Consider the following 13795-nt stretch of genomic DNA (forward strand, 5'->3'; position numbering starts at 1 on the left):
ATTCAACAGGAATTCCCTGAATCTGATATTCATGCATATGAAGAGCTACACTAGCATTAAGTATCTGGAGGTCACTGTTGAGGTTATCAATAACAAAGTACAGACCAAACACTTCAGAAAAGCCATGGCTGGCAACAGTATCCTTCACGCTCTGAGTGCCCATCCTGATAACCTCAATTGGTTTATCCCCTAAGAAGAAATTGAAGCACTGAGGAAACTTCTTTTAGTGAGAGCAATATTATGCTAAATAGATTCAGGGAAAGAAGGTACCTGGAGTGGGTACAGAGAAAAGCTATCCAAAGAGTGAATACTACACAGAGAAACCAAATCTTCTTTGACAAAACCATCCCAGCCAATTATGAGCCCACCACTAGACTCATACTTTCTTACAATAACAGCTCCAGGAAGATCAAACGTATATTGTCGAAAATCTGGCCTAGGAGACTATTCTTGTGTTACATATCAAAGGGCTTCATCTTTCAGAGACATCCTAGGAAATAGTGACATTACTCCCTCCAATAACTACCATGAACATAACCTTAGAGGTGTCTTCCCCTGTGGCTGAAGCAAATCATGTAAAGGCAGAAAGATAACTGAATCCTATGAAACTCATAGTGGCAACACAAGCCAAAATAGCAGTTTCTTACAAGTAGCACTAATCATGTAATATATGTTCTGATATGCCCAAGTAGCTCAGATACATCGGGAGCACCAGTTTGCGGTCTACTTTTACAGGAGGAAAGGAAAGGGTCCTTCAGGACACATTGACTCATCCTTTTTTATGAGGCCCCTACCCTTTTCTTCGGCTATCTGCACAGTGCAGCTGGACATTTCAGATAGGACTTGGCACTTCTTTCAGTTTTTGTGGAACATTGTTTGCCCCCCCTCCCCACACCCATACCCCCAACACACTCTTTTTCTGCCTTAACTTTTCAGTTACCACAAACTCGCATCCAGTGGAAGTGTTTATTTTTGTAAGTTATGACTGGGGTGCTCTAATATTGTTGGGGTTGGTCACTTGACCATAATTGCATACATGGATTAGGATTGTTTCATTTACCAACCCATCAGCAATCGATTACAGGCAAAACTAAGTTCACACACCGGCAACCCCTCCCCCCCTTCCTCAAAACCTTCCAATCTCCTGTCTTGCAAGTGGTACCCACACAACAGGGATTTTACTTGGGGTTCCGATGCTAAACCCAGGCCCTTTTACTTGTGTGCACATGACTGTGGAGCATGTGGAGGCATGGCAGCACTCTTATCATTCTTTGTACATTTATGACTAATAAATATTTGGATGACACACAGATGCCCTGCAATCTACTCTAGTCTTGGTCTACCACCTACCCGCTAGATATACCAGTCCGGTGCATTACAATACGTGCAAAACCACATTCAGCACGAACCATGTCTGCATCCCTCCGCTGTCATTACCCACCACGAAGTGCAGCTTCAGCAACATTGTGTATTCCAGTGTACTATTTGTGTAATACGTACTGGCATCATTTGATGATATGTATTTACCTGTGAAATCTGGACAGTGCAATATGTAGATAATGTATTTTACTATATTTCCGCACCATGTTTACCACGTGTAGGGAATGTACAAACTACGTAGGTTAACCACTAGACCGCCAACTAGGATATGTTGCTGGCCTCTGGAATTACAATTACAGCTTTCAATTGTATGTGCGGACGTTTATTGCATTTACCTATTATGTTGTAGTGCCAGTATCCAATTTTTGTTTGTATGTTTTTTAGGTCTATGCAAGGAACATTATGTTTTTTGTATCCTCACCCATGCACAGTCTGTTGTTTATTTCTCATGGGAATTTAAGCACTGTGATTTTTCATTCATGTGCATGTGATCAAGGCCACAGCTGTAGACGGAACTCGTCATATTTGGAAGTAAAACCTTTGCATGTACGCAAGTCTGAGTGAGCGTTTCCTTCTTTGTGTTGGATAACTCCAGAATAACTTCCCCACTGCTGGCTGCAGTGACTTATTTAACCAGGTGCAAAATTTTATCAGACAGGATGACGCGTTTCGGCTAACGTGTAGCCTTGCTATATATATATATATATATATATATATATATATATATATATATATATATATATATGTAGGTTCAGGGAAACAGCCCGCTTTATTCAACAGATCTCAGTGGCGGCGGATGCATTTCGGCGGGTGAGCCTTCGTCAGCGCCTTACAACTGCAAATGTCTTTTACTCGTGGAGCCCGCCTGCCGTCCAATAAGTGCTCGCAACCCAGATTCCTCCTTCGATTGCTGTAGGCACACCTGTGCCGGTTCTCGTTAAGTCCGTGGAACTGCACTACCCAGAATGCACTGTAGCGGCAAGAAATGGGTTGGTGGTATGGGGGAGGAGTGTAAGAACCTTCAATTCGTGCAAGCTGCCGGCGGGTAGTAAAGGAATCAAACCATCCGATTGAGAGTCCACGGATGTTCCCCTTTGCCGCCTCGTACTGCTACAACCGCTTGCCTCAGGTGGGTAAATGGGAAGATGCGAGGCCAAATGTGAGGTTACTCGTCCTGTTGAGATAAAATATCTTCATGTTCCCACGTCCGTCTGAGTGTCCTGGTGGCCTTCCGCTGTATCGATACCTCGATTGTGTAGATGCTGCGAGCAGCAGGGTGCCAGAATTAGCTTGGGCTCTTAACGTAGCAGGGCCAACTGTACTGCGTCTTCCAGCAGGCGCAGAATATATGACGAATAATTTCCTGTGCAAGAAATCAGAGGCCAGAGGTAGGTTCAGGGAAACAGCCCGCTTTATTCAACAGATGTCAGTGGCGGCGGATGCATTTCGGCGGGTGAGCCTTCGTCAGCGCCTTACAACTACAAATGTCTTTTACTTGTGGAGCCCGCCTGCCGTCCAATAAGTGCTCGCAACCCAGACTCCTCCTTCCATTGCTGTAGGCACACCTGTGCCGGTTCTCGTTAAGTCTATGGAACTGCATTACCCAGAATGCACTGTAGCGGCAAGAAATGGGTTGGTGGTATGGGGGAGGAGTGTAAGAACCTTCAATTCGTGCAAGCTGCCGGCGGGTAGTAAAGGAATCAAACCATCCGATTGAGAGTCCACGGATGTTCCCCTTTGCCGCCTCGTACTGCTACAACCGCTTGCCTCAGGTGGGTAAATTGGAAGATGCGAGGCCAAATGTGAGGTTACTCGTCCTGTTGAGATAAAATATCTTCATGTTCCCACGTCCGTCTGAGGGTCCTGGTGGCCTTCCGCTGTATCGATACCTCGATTGTGTAGATGCTGCGAGCAGCAGGGTGCCAGAATTAGCTTGGGCTCTTAACGTAGCAGGGCCAACTGTACTGCGTCTTCCAGCAGGCGCAGAATATATGACGAATAATTTCCTGTGCAAGAAATCAGAGGCCAGAGGTAGGTTCAGGGAAACAGCCCGCTTTATTCAACAGATGTCAGTGGCGGCGGATGCATTTCGGCGGGTGAGCCTTCGTCAGCGCCTTACAACTGCAAATGTCTTTTACTTGTGGAGCCCGCCTGCCGTCCAATAAGTGCTCGCAACCCAGACTCCTCCTTCCACTAGACCGCCAACTAGGATATGTTGCTGGCCTCTGGAATTACAATTACAGCTTTCAATTGTATGTGCGGACGTTTATTGCATTTACCTATTATGTTGTAGTGCCAGTATCCAATTTTTGTTTGTATGTTTTTTAGGTCTATGCAAGGAACATTATGTTTTTTGTATCCTCACCCATGCACAGTCTGTTGTTTATTTCTCATGGGAATTTAAGCACTGTGATTTTTCATTCATGTGCATGTGATCAAGGCCACAGCTGTAGACGGAACTCGTCATGTTTGGAAGTAAAACCTTTGCATGTACGTAAGTCTGAGTGAGCGTTTCCTTCTTTGTGTTGGATAACTCCAGAATAACTTCCCCACTGCTGGCTGCAGTGACTTATTTAATCAGGTGCAAAATTTTATCAGACAGGATGACGCGTTTCGGCTAACGTGTAGCCTTGCTCATATATATATATATATATATATATATATATATATATATATATATATATATATATATATATATATATATATATATATATATATATATATATATATATATATATATATATATATATATATATATATATATATATATATATATATATATATATATATATATATATATATATATATATATATATATATATATATATGCGATGATATTTGCACAATAAAGCACAGAGAATTGCACCAGTTCATGGGTCCTAATATATATATATATATATATATATATATATATATATATATATGCGATGATATTTGCACAATAAAGCACAGAGAATTGCACCAGTTCATGGGTCCTCTCATCGTCATTTTCTTGAAAGGGGAAACGTTTTACGTGGCGAGAACTTTGCAATATAGATATATATATATATATATACATATATATATATACATATATATATATATACATACATATATACACACACACACACACACACACACAATTACTAAACAATAGATAAAGATGATATATTAAATGTTATTGCGCAAAGTCTAACAATCTTCAGTGGATGCGCTTTCATTTTGTACATCACTTATGTGTGTTGATAGATATTTATAGCCAGAGAAAATACAGCATTATTTGGTTACATTTTGTGTGTTCAAAATGTATAATTATTCATAGAATATCTTTGGAATGGAGTACATTTGCATGTTGTATGAGTTTATGATTGAAATCCCAGCAAGTCTCAATCAGGGAGGAGGAATTTTCCCCTGCATAGCCCCTTTCTCCTGAAAAGGACCATTTACTGACAAGGCCGGACTTCTCGTACCAGTTTTCAGGCATTTTCTTGGTAGGATGGTGAGACACTTTTGTTACTGGGGGCCAGGTTTGTAGCAATGCAGCAGTATTAAAAGCACTGCAGAGTTCTTTGAGTAGCCAACAGTTTTCATGCAACAATAAAAGAGCCAAGATAACTCTGGCGATTATTGTACCTGCTGGAGAGGGATCAGAGTTTTGTCTAGTTGCAGTTTTGCCTCATCTAAGGTAGCGCAAAGGTTTAATATGCCTGCTGTTCTGCAAAGAGCATGTACTAGACAGATCACCGAAGGATTAGTTACTTACCTGTAATCATCCTAGTTCCCTTCCAGGGGTATCCACATCAAAGTCATAAGCACTAGAATATTCACGCCCCAAGCGCAGGACCCCGGAAACACAATCATATATGTGATATATATATATATATATATATATATATATATATATATATATATATATATATATCCGTTCCCCACACGCTGACACTTCCCCAGACGTGGGGCAAGAACAGACACGGACCACCAAGTTATAAGATGCAGGTTTATTCAGGTGCTGTTGCCATAACGTTTCTGCTCATTCGAGCCTTGATCACATGACGAGATAATAGTGCAAGTTTAATTTTAAAGTGCTAGTGCCACATAATAGCTACGCCACATGGGATGGATATAGTAAACAGACTAGTCAACAATTGATACATCATCGTGTTAAAAACATTGTAGAAAACGACGATTGAATAATGGCTTTTTGAGGGGATAAAAATATATGTTAAAGTCCATTGAAACATACATTGATATCTAAAATATTGATTCCCTGAATATTACATAAATATGTGCAATATAATGCCAAATTAAAACATAGAGCCCATGTGTAATAATATAATTACCATGGTTTTCTAATACAAATATTTAGTTACTAGTCTCTCGTATATTGAATCACGGGATAAATCCCCTTGTATAGCTACCATCTCAGTGACATGTACCCAAAAGTGCTCATATAATAAAGTGCATTAGTGCAAAGTGTATTTAAGAAAAAAATTAGACTAAAATAATTCTGGACTGGTTCCTCTGGATCAGACTGAGCCCAGACTTGATCCCAGAGGGACTGACCTCACTGCTGGTTCTCCCGTTAACAGTAAACTACACATTAATTTCACTAAGGCATGACATATTAGATTAAAAATAAAGGAAATTGGAAAAACAGAGCAAGTACTTATTGGAACTCCCTGAATAATAGCAAAAGGGCAAAATATACAGTACAGTACTATCATGTGCTAAGTGGTGAGCCAAGTTCATAAGTATTGATGCATATAAAACAATAAATAACTATCAAAAGTTAAAAACCGTTTAAAATTTGTATAGTACAACAATACAACATAACAGAGCAGCAAAATTCTAAATTTGGAGGCCTCAATGTAAACATGTATACATATCCTCTGTCAGATTTAAACCATTAGGTTGCTTGGTATCAAGCTGAAGAATGTATTTAGCTTCAAGTTTCCTCAGCTGGGCCTCTCTATTGCCACCCCTTCTGCTGGGACAGATAGAATCAATAACATAGTACTGTAACTGATTATTGTTGCTCTGGTGGAATTCCCTAAAATGTCTGGCTACGGGATACGTATTGTCCTGGTTTGTGATAGCCCTAAGATGCTGTAATATTAGTTTATGAACCGGGAGTTAAGTACTCCCGACATTTATATATATAAAAAATAAGCAACTGCAGCCTTATACACACTAGAGCTGAATAATGCTGTAAGGACTCCCCATTATATCATAAAAACATGCATTAGAAACAGGGAAAAAAACAACAGCAAAACATGTTTTGAATCGGTTTTAATGCTTAGCAGAAAACTCTTAGATAGGACTGAAAGCATATACAGCTCCCAGGCTGCATTGCAAAAACACAGTCTAAAAAGAATGAAAAGCTAACTCATAGCAACATAGAGATAAACTGGCACCGTACCTTTAAGGCAGTCATGACCCCAGCTTACCATCATGCCTCAGGAATGACAGTTAGGTCAGTTGTTCTTTGCGATGACTCAAAGGCCATGCACAAAGAGTTGACAATGCCTTCGAAATACAAGAATCCTTCGCCCGGGGAGGCGGTAGGGTTGCTTATGACTTTGATGAGGATACCCCTGGAAGAGAAGAACAAGTTACTTACCTTCGGTAACGATATATCTGTAAGAAACAGTAGTTAGTATTAGATTCCTTACCTTAGAATATCCCCAGGCGTCAGACTGGATCCGGAAATTTTTGCGTAGCAATACCCCTGGTCGTCGTTAGGCGTCGTCTCTGGCTCCGCGTTCGTCGTCGGTGTCGTCTGCGCCGGAATGACGTTGTCGGAGTACTTAGACGCCGCCCATGCGCGCTGACGTCAGTTCTTAGACACAGCTTTTCCGCGCCAGATACGCAGAGCCATGCTAGAACCAACACTGGTGCCAAGAAACTAAGGCCCTGAAAGGGGCTGACCTTAACCCTAGGTATCAGTTCGCAGAACGGGGAGGATGGGTGGGGCGGTAAGGAATCTAATACTAACTACTGTTTCTTACAGATATATCGTTACCGAAGGTAAGTAACTTGTTCATCTGAAAGAAACAGGTTAGTATTAGATTCCTTACCTTAGAATAGATACCCCAGCAATACCAACCCCGGAGGTGGGTCTGCGAACCAATACTTACACCAGAAAATCCTGGAGGATGGAACGGCCAAAGAAGCCATCCCTCCGGACTGGACTGTCCAGGCAGTAGTGCCTCGCAAAGGTGTGCAGCGAGGCCCACGTAGCCGCCTGGCAAATGTCCTGCAGGGGGACTCCCCGACCCAGGGCAGTAGTAGCCGCCGTGGCCCGAGTGGATTGGGGCCTCAGCCCAACTGGGGGCTCCTTTCTAGCCAAGGAGTAGCACGCCTTGATGCATAAGACGACCCCCCGAGAGATGGTCCGCTTATGCACCGCCCGTCCCTTCTTCGCACCCACGTAACCAACAAAGAGTTGGTCATCCAACCGGAACTGGCGAGTGCGATCTACATAGAATGAAAGCGCACGTTTTGGGTCCAGACGATGGAGCCGCTCTTCATCCTTTGAAGGATGCGGAGGCGGAAAGAAGGATGGCAAAGTGATGGACTGCCCGATGTGGAAAGCAGAGACTACCTTGGGCAGGAAAGATGGTTTGGTACGCAATACCACTTTGTCCGGATGCACAGACAGGAAAGGGGGTTTGCAAGACAGAGCCTAGAGCTCACTCACTCTCTGGGCAGAGGTGATGGCAACCAGGAAAGCTGTCTTCAAGGTGAGAAGACGGAGAGGACAAGAATGAAGTGGCTCAAAGGGAGCACACATCAGGAAAGTAAGAACCAGGTTCAAGTTCCACTGAGGCATCACAAAGGGAACAGGTGGAAACGTGTGTGATGCCCTTCAGAAAACGAGTTACTATAGGGGACTTGAACAAAGAAGGTTGATCAGGCAGCCTTAGGACGGCCGAAAGGGCAGAAAGGTAGCCCTTGATAGTGCCCAGAGCACAGCCCTGCTGGGCAAGAGAAAGAAGGAAAAGAAGAACTTCAGAAAGAGGGGCAGAAAGGGGATCCACAGCCTTTGCTGTGCACCATGCCACAAATTTGTTCCACTGGCAGGCGTATACCGACTTTGTGGAGGGACGCCTGGCTGCCAGAACAACATTACAGACTTCAGGAGGCAAGTCAAATGGCCTCAACTGCCGCCGCTCAATCTCCAAGCATGGAGGTGGAGACTGGACAGGTTCGGGTGGAGGACTGTCCCCTGCTGCTGCGACAGAAGGTCCTCCTGAAGAGGCAGGCAGATCGGGGGACCGACTGACATATTGAGTAGCTCGGGATACCAGTACCTTCGAGCCCTGTCCGGAGCCACAAGGATGACTTGGGCCCAGTCACGCCTGATTTTCTTCAGCATTCTGGGCAGAAGTGGTATAGGCGGAAGGGCGTATAACAGACCGCAACTCCACTCGCAACGAAATGCGTCGCCGAGCGAGTGCCGCCTTGGAAATTCCAACGTGCACAACTGATGACATTGCGCGTTCTCTTCGTGGCGAATAGATCTAACCAAGGCTCTCCCCACTGCAGAAAGACCCCTTGCGCCACGTCAGAGTTCAGCGCCATTCGTGATCCATCGAGCACCGTCGGCTGAGTTTGTCCACCCTGGCGTTCAGAGAACCCGCCAGGTGGTGAACCACCAGGGTCACGTCCTGATGTTCCAGCCACTGCCAAAGGAGCAGAGCCTCTTGACAGAGGGTCCAGGACCCCACATCGCCCTGTTTGTTGCAGTACCACATGGCGGTGGTGTTGTCCGTGAACACCTGCACTGCACTCCCTCGGACAGAGGGGAGGAATGCTTTCAGTGCTAGATGAATCGCCCGCAGCTCCAGAAGGTTGATATGGAGCTGGGACTCCGCCGGAGACCAGAGGCCTCTGATCTCCGCCTCTCCCATGTGGCCTCCCCAGCCCTGGAGGGACGCGTCCGTCACAGCCACGTACTCCGGTTGGGGAAGGGAGAGGGATCTGCCGCTGACCCAATCGTGGTCCGTGAGCCACCACTGCAGCTGTTTTGCAGTGCCCTCCGAGATCAGGACATGGTCGGACAGGTTGCCCTGATGCTGGGCCCACTGAAACTTCAGGTCCCACTGCAGAGCCCGCATCCGCCACCGGGCGTGATGCACCAGAAGGATGCAGGAATTCATCAGCTCCAGGAGCTGCAGCGTCAACCTGACCGAAACCCGGGATAAAGGCTGAAAGATCGGAATCAGAGCCTGAATATCCCAGACTGGCTTCTCGGGAGGATAAACCCGAAACTGCGCAGAGTCCAGAACAGCTCCGATGAAGAGGAGCTTTTGGGAGGGACACAGGTGTGATTTCGGAACGTTGATGGAAAACCCCAGCAGGTGCAGGAGATCCGCCATAATCTGGAGCTGGTTGACGACTGTCTGGGGCGAGCTCACCTTCAACAACCAGTCGTCGAGGTAGGGGAAGACTGACACCCCTAACCTGCGCAGATGAGCTGCGACCACCGCCATCACTTTCGTGAACACCCGTGGGGCGCTGGTAAGGCCAAAGGGCAGCACAGTGAATTGAAAGTGCTCGAGGCCTACCGTGAACCGCAGGTAACGCCGGTGGGCCGGCAGGACAGGGATGTGAAAGTAAGCTTCCTGCAAGTCCAACACCATCATCCAGTCTTGCGGGTCTAGGGCAGCCAAGACCTGAGCCAAAGTCAACATCTTGAACTTCTCCTTCCGGAGGAAGCCGTTGACGTTCCGTAGGTCCAAGATAGGGCGTGGGCCCCCTTTGCCCTTCTTGGGTACCAGAAAGTAGTGGGAGTAACAACCACACCCTACTTCTGGCCCAGGAACGCGCTCGATGGCCCCCTTGCCCAAGAGTGCCGTAACTTCCTCCTGCAGAAGTCGCAAGTGGTCCCCCGACACGCGGTGGCATGGCTGGAGGGGCCTGAAAGCTCGGACTAGGAAGGTTTCGAGGCGGATGCTGCGGGAGCGGGTGCGGACTGGCCTCGCCGTTGTCCCCGTCCGCCTCCCCGGTGGTTTCCACGGCCGCCACCATGCTGAAGATTCTGTTGAGGCAGTGTGTGGCTGGCGGCACGTGTGGGGGCGCCCCTTCCTTGGCCACGAAAGGAGCGAAAGGCACCCGACTGCTGGTGCGGGGCCGAGAGGCCCAAGGACTTGGCCGTAGCCCTGGAGTCCTTAAAGCACTCAAGCGCGTGGTCTGCCTGGTCGCCAAACAGGCGATGGCCATCAAACGGCATGTCCAGAAGAGTAGCCTGGACATCGGCCGAAAAATTGGCGCATCGTAACCAGGCGTGGCGTTGAACCGCCACTGTCGTAGCCATCGCTCTGCCCAGTGTATCGGTGGTATCCAGTCCGGACCAGATAGAGTACCGTGCCGCATCTCGACCCTCCACTAGGGCCTGGGCGAGTTTAGCCCTGACCTCCTCAGGGCATTGTGGCAGCACGTCCGCAACCGTGTCCCACAGGGTGTGGGTGTAGCGACCCAAGAGGCATGCGGTATTGACTGACTGCAGTCCCAGACTGAGGGACGAGAACACTTTCTTGCCAAACTGTTCAAACCTCTTGGATTCCCTGTCGGGAGGAGCCGACGGGAACGCCGTTTGGGAGTTAGAAGCCTGGATAACCAGGCTCTCGGGGGTGGGGTGGGTCGACAGGAAGCTTGGGTCACCCGGAGCCGGGCGGTAGCGTCTGGCCACGTTCCTATCCGCAGGCTGTCCTGAGGCGGGCTTGGACCAAGTGCCCAACAGAACGTCACATAAGGCCTCATTGAACGGCAGCAGAGGCTCGACCGAGCTTGACTGCGGTTTGAGGACCTCGGTGAGGAGATTAGTCCTCACGGCCGCTGAGGGGAGCGTAAGGTTCAAGGCCTTAGCCGCCCGCATCAACACTACGCTATAGGCTGCCCCCTCCTCCGTAGCCACGGTAAGGGGGGGGGAAGACAATACCAGTGTCTGGAGACCGGTCCAGACCGCTGGCCTCCCCAAGCTCCACTGCCCAGTCCGCTTGGTCCTGACACTCCCGTGTCAGAGGGTCCTCAGACCCCTCCCAGTCCTCTTCGTCACCCAATTCCTGGTAGCCAGGATCAACAATCTTGGCCCGTTCGTTGAAGAAGAATGTACCCAATGCCGTCTCATACGGCTCCCAACGGGGCTGTGTCGACGGCTGAACGGGAGCGACAGAAGAACTGGGGCCGGCGTCGACCGAAGTCGGCACCGGTGGTGACACCCTCAGGGCCGGCGCCGGTGAGGTCGTAAGCCGGATCCGGCCGGGACCGAAGTCGCCGTGGGGCCCGGTGGAGAAGAGAGCGACCTCATGGCCATGAGGTACTGCTCGATCTCCTCCCGTGTCGCATCTTGCTCAGGGACCCGAAGGTATGGGGCAGGATGCGGTGCCTGCGACTTCGGCGGAGCCGCGTGGGTGGTGCCACCCAAAACCTCGGCCGCGTCGGGCGAGCGTCGGGGGCGGTCGGAGGAGCGATGACGCCGCTCCGACCTCTCATGCCTCTTACCTGAGGAGGAACCAGAAGACCGATGCCGACTTCCGGAGCTGCGAGGGCTCCGACCCCGCGACCGGTCCCTCGACCACCCGTGGGACCGGAACCTCGAATGGCGCGGGCCGACTGCCGGAGCTCGAGCCACTTGCGGGACCGCTCCCGCCTAGCCTTCGACGTAAGGGCTCGACAGTCGGGACAGGATCGGTCGTCGTGGTCGAGGCCTAGGCATTGCAGACACCAGCGATGGGGGTCGGTATTTGACATCAGTCAACTACACTTCGAGCAGGGCTTGAACCCGGGCATCCCTACCGGCACCTGAAGAGTCGTAGAATGACTTGAGAGGATCAAAATGATCAAAAAGTTTTAGTCAAAAAGTGACTAAGGGGTAGAGATTCTCCGGATCTGCGCTAGCTGGCGCCAGCGTGCATGGGCGGCGTCTAAGTACTCCGACGACGTCATTCCGGCGCAGACGACGCCGATGACGAACGCGGAGCCAGAGACGACGCCTAACGACGCGCAGGGGTATTGCTACGCAAAAATTTCCGGATCCAGTCTGACGCCTGGGGATATTCTAAGGTAAGGAAACTAATACTAATCTGTTTCTTTCAGATCTAGGATTTCAGGTAAGTAGCTAATGCTTCTCTTCCAGGGGATCCTCATCAATAGTCATAAATACCAGAATAGAATAGCGAGCCTCACCACATCCACCTGCAGGCAAAGGAACATAACAGTAAATTAACCAATCAGCTCAGATAACTAAGCGTGGATAGATAGAGTACTATCCGAAAAGATGTCTCAAGGAAGCCTGGCCCACTTGAGTATCAGCCCTGGAATCGGATTCTAGACAATAATGCCTTGTGAACGTGTGAACCGATCTCCAGGTTGCAGCCTTGCAAATTTCTGACATTGGACCATCATGCAAGAAAGCTATTGTGGCCGCCTTTCCCCTAGTGGAGTGTGCTTTAGGAGACAACAACAAGGATATATGCGCTAACTGGTAAGCCAATTTTATAAAGGATAGAATCCATCTTGAAATGGATCTTTTTGAGGCAGAGGAGCCTGTTCTCATGGCACTATAATTCAGAAACAATTGATCCGATTTCCTTATGCCCTTGGTACCCTCCAGATAGAATTTAAGTACTCCTTTGAGGTCCAAGGAATGAAGAGACCTCTCTGCAGGAGTCGTGGGGTTTGGAAAAAAGGATGGTAGGGAGATTGACTGATTAATATGGAAATCAGATATGACTTTTGGTAAAAAAGCAGGGTGGGCCCTTCACACTACCCTGTTGTGGTGAAAAACAGTATAAGGTTCTTTTGCACACAGCGCTTGGATCTCACTTACTCTGCGCGCTGATGTTATCGCTACTAGAAAAGCGGCCTTCCACGTCAGGTGCTGCAAAGAGCTGTGGTTGAAGCTTTCCCTCTGGTAGAGTGTGCTTTAGGTCGGCCTTGTAAGGTCTTGTTAGCTAACTGGTAGGATATAAGAGACGATCCATCGAGAAATAGACCTTTTAGATGCAGCTAGACCGGTGTTCGTGGAACCGTAGTTGATAAAGAGCCAGTCAGATTTCCAAAGTGTAAGAGTTTCGGCCAGGTAAAACTTCAATACCCTCCGGAGATCTAAAGAGTGTAATGATCTCGCCGGGGGAGTGGGTGGTTGAGGAAAGATAGTGGGCAGAGTAATAACTTGAATGATGTGAAAATCCGAGACCACCTTAGAAAGGAAGCTTGGATGTATACGTAGCACCACTCTATTGGCAGGAAACACAGTCTAGGGTTCCTTGCAGGACAGTGCTTGAATCTCACTCGCCCTGCAGGCGGAAGTGATGGCTACTAAAAACGCAGCCTTCCAGGTCAAATGCTGCAAAGACGCCTTGTGAATAGGCCCAAAAGTTTTAGTAAGGACAATGTTAAGTTCCCAAGGTGGAGAAGGGGATCTCACTGG

The 13795-nt window shown here is 48.0% G+C and overlaps 1 protein-coding gene across 13 annotated transcripts in view; it reads right to left on the reverse strand.

Annotated features, from left to right (window-relative positions):
• The window catches only part of KIF1B (kinesin family member 1B), a 1388545-nt gene that overhangs the window by 606513 nt on the left and 768237 nt on the right, over positions 1 to 13795 (reverse strand). The gene's annotated exons all lie outside the window — the stretch shown is intronic.

The sequence above is a fragment of the Lissotriton vulgaris genome, chromosome 5 (assembly GCF_964263255.1).
Source record: "Lissotriton vulgaris chromosome 5, aLisVul1.2, whole genome shotgun sequence".
Taxonomy (NCBI): domain Eukaryota; kingdom Metazoa; phylum Chordata; class Amphibia; order Caudata; family Salamandridae; genus Lissotriton; species Lissotriton vulgaris.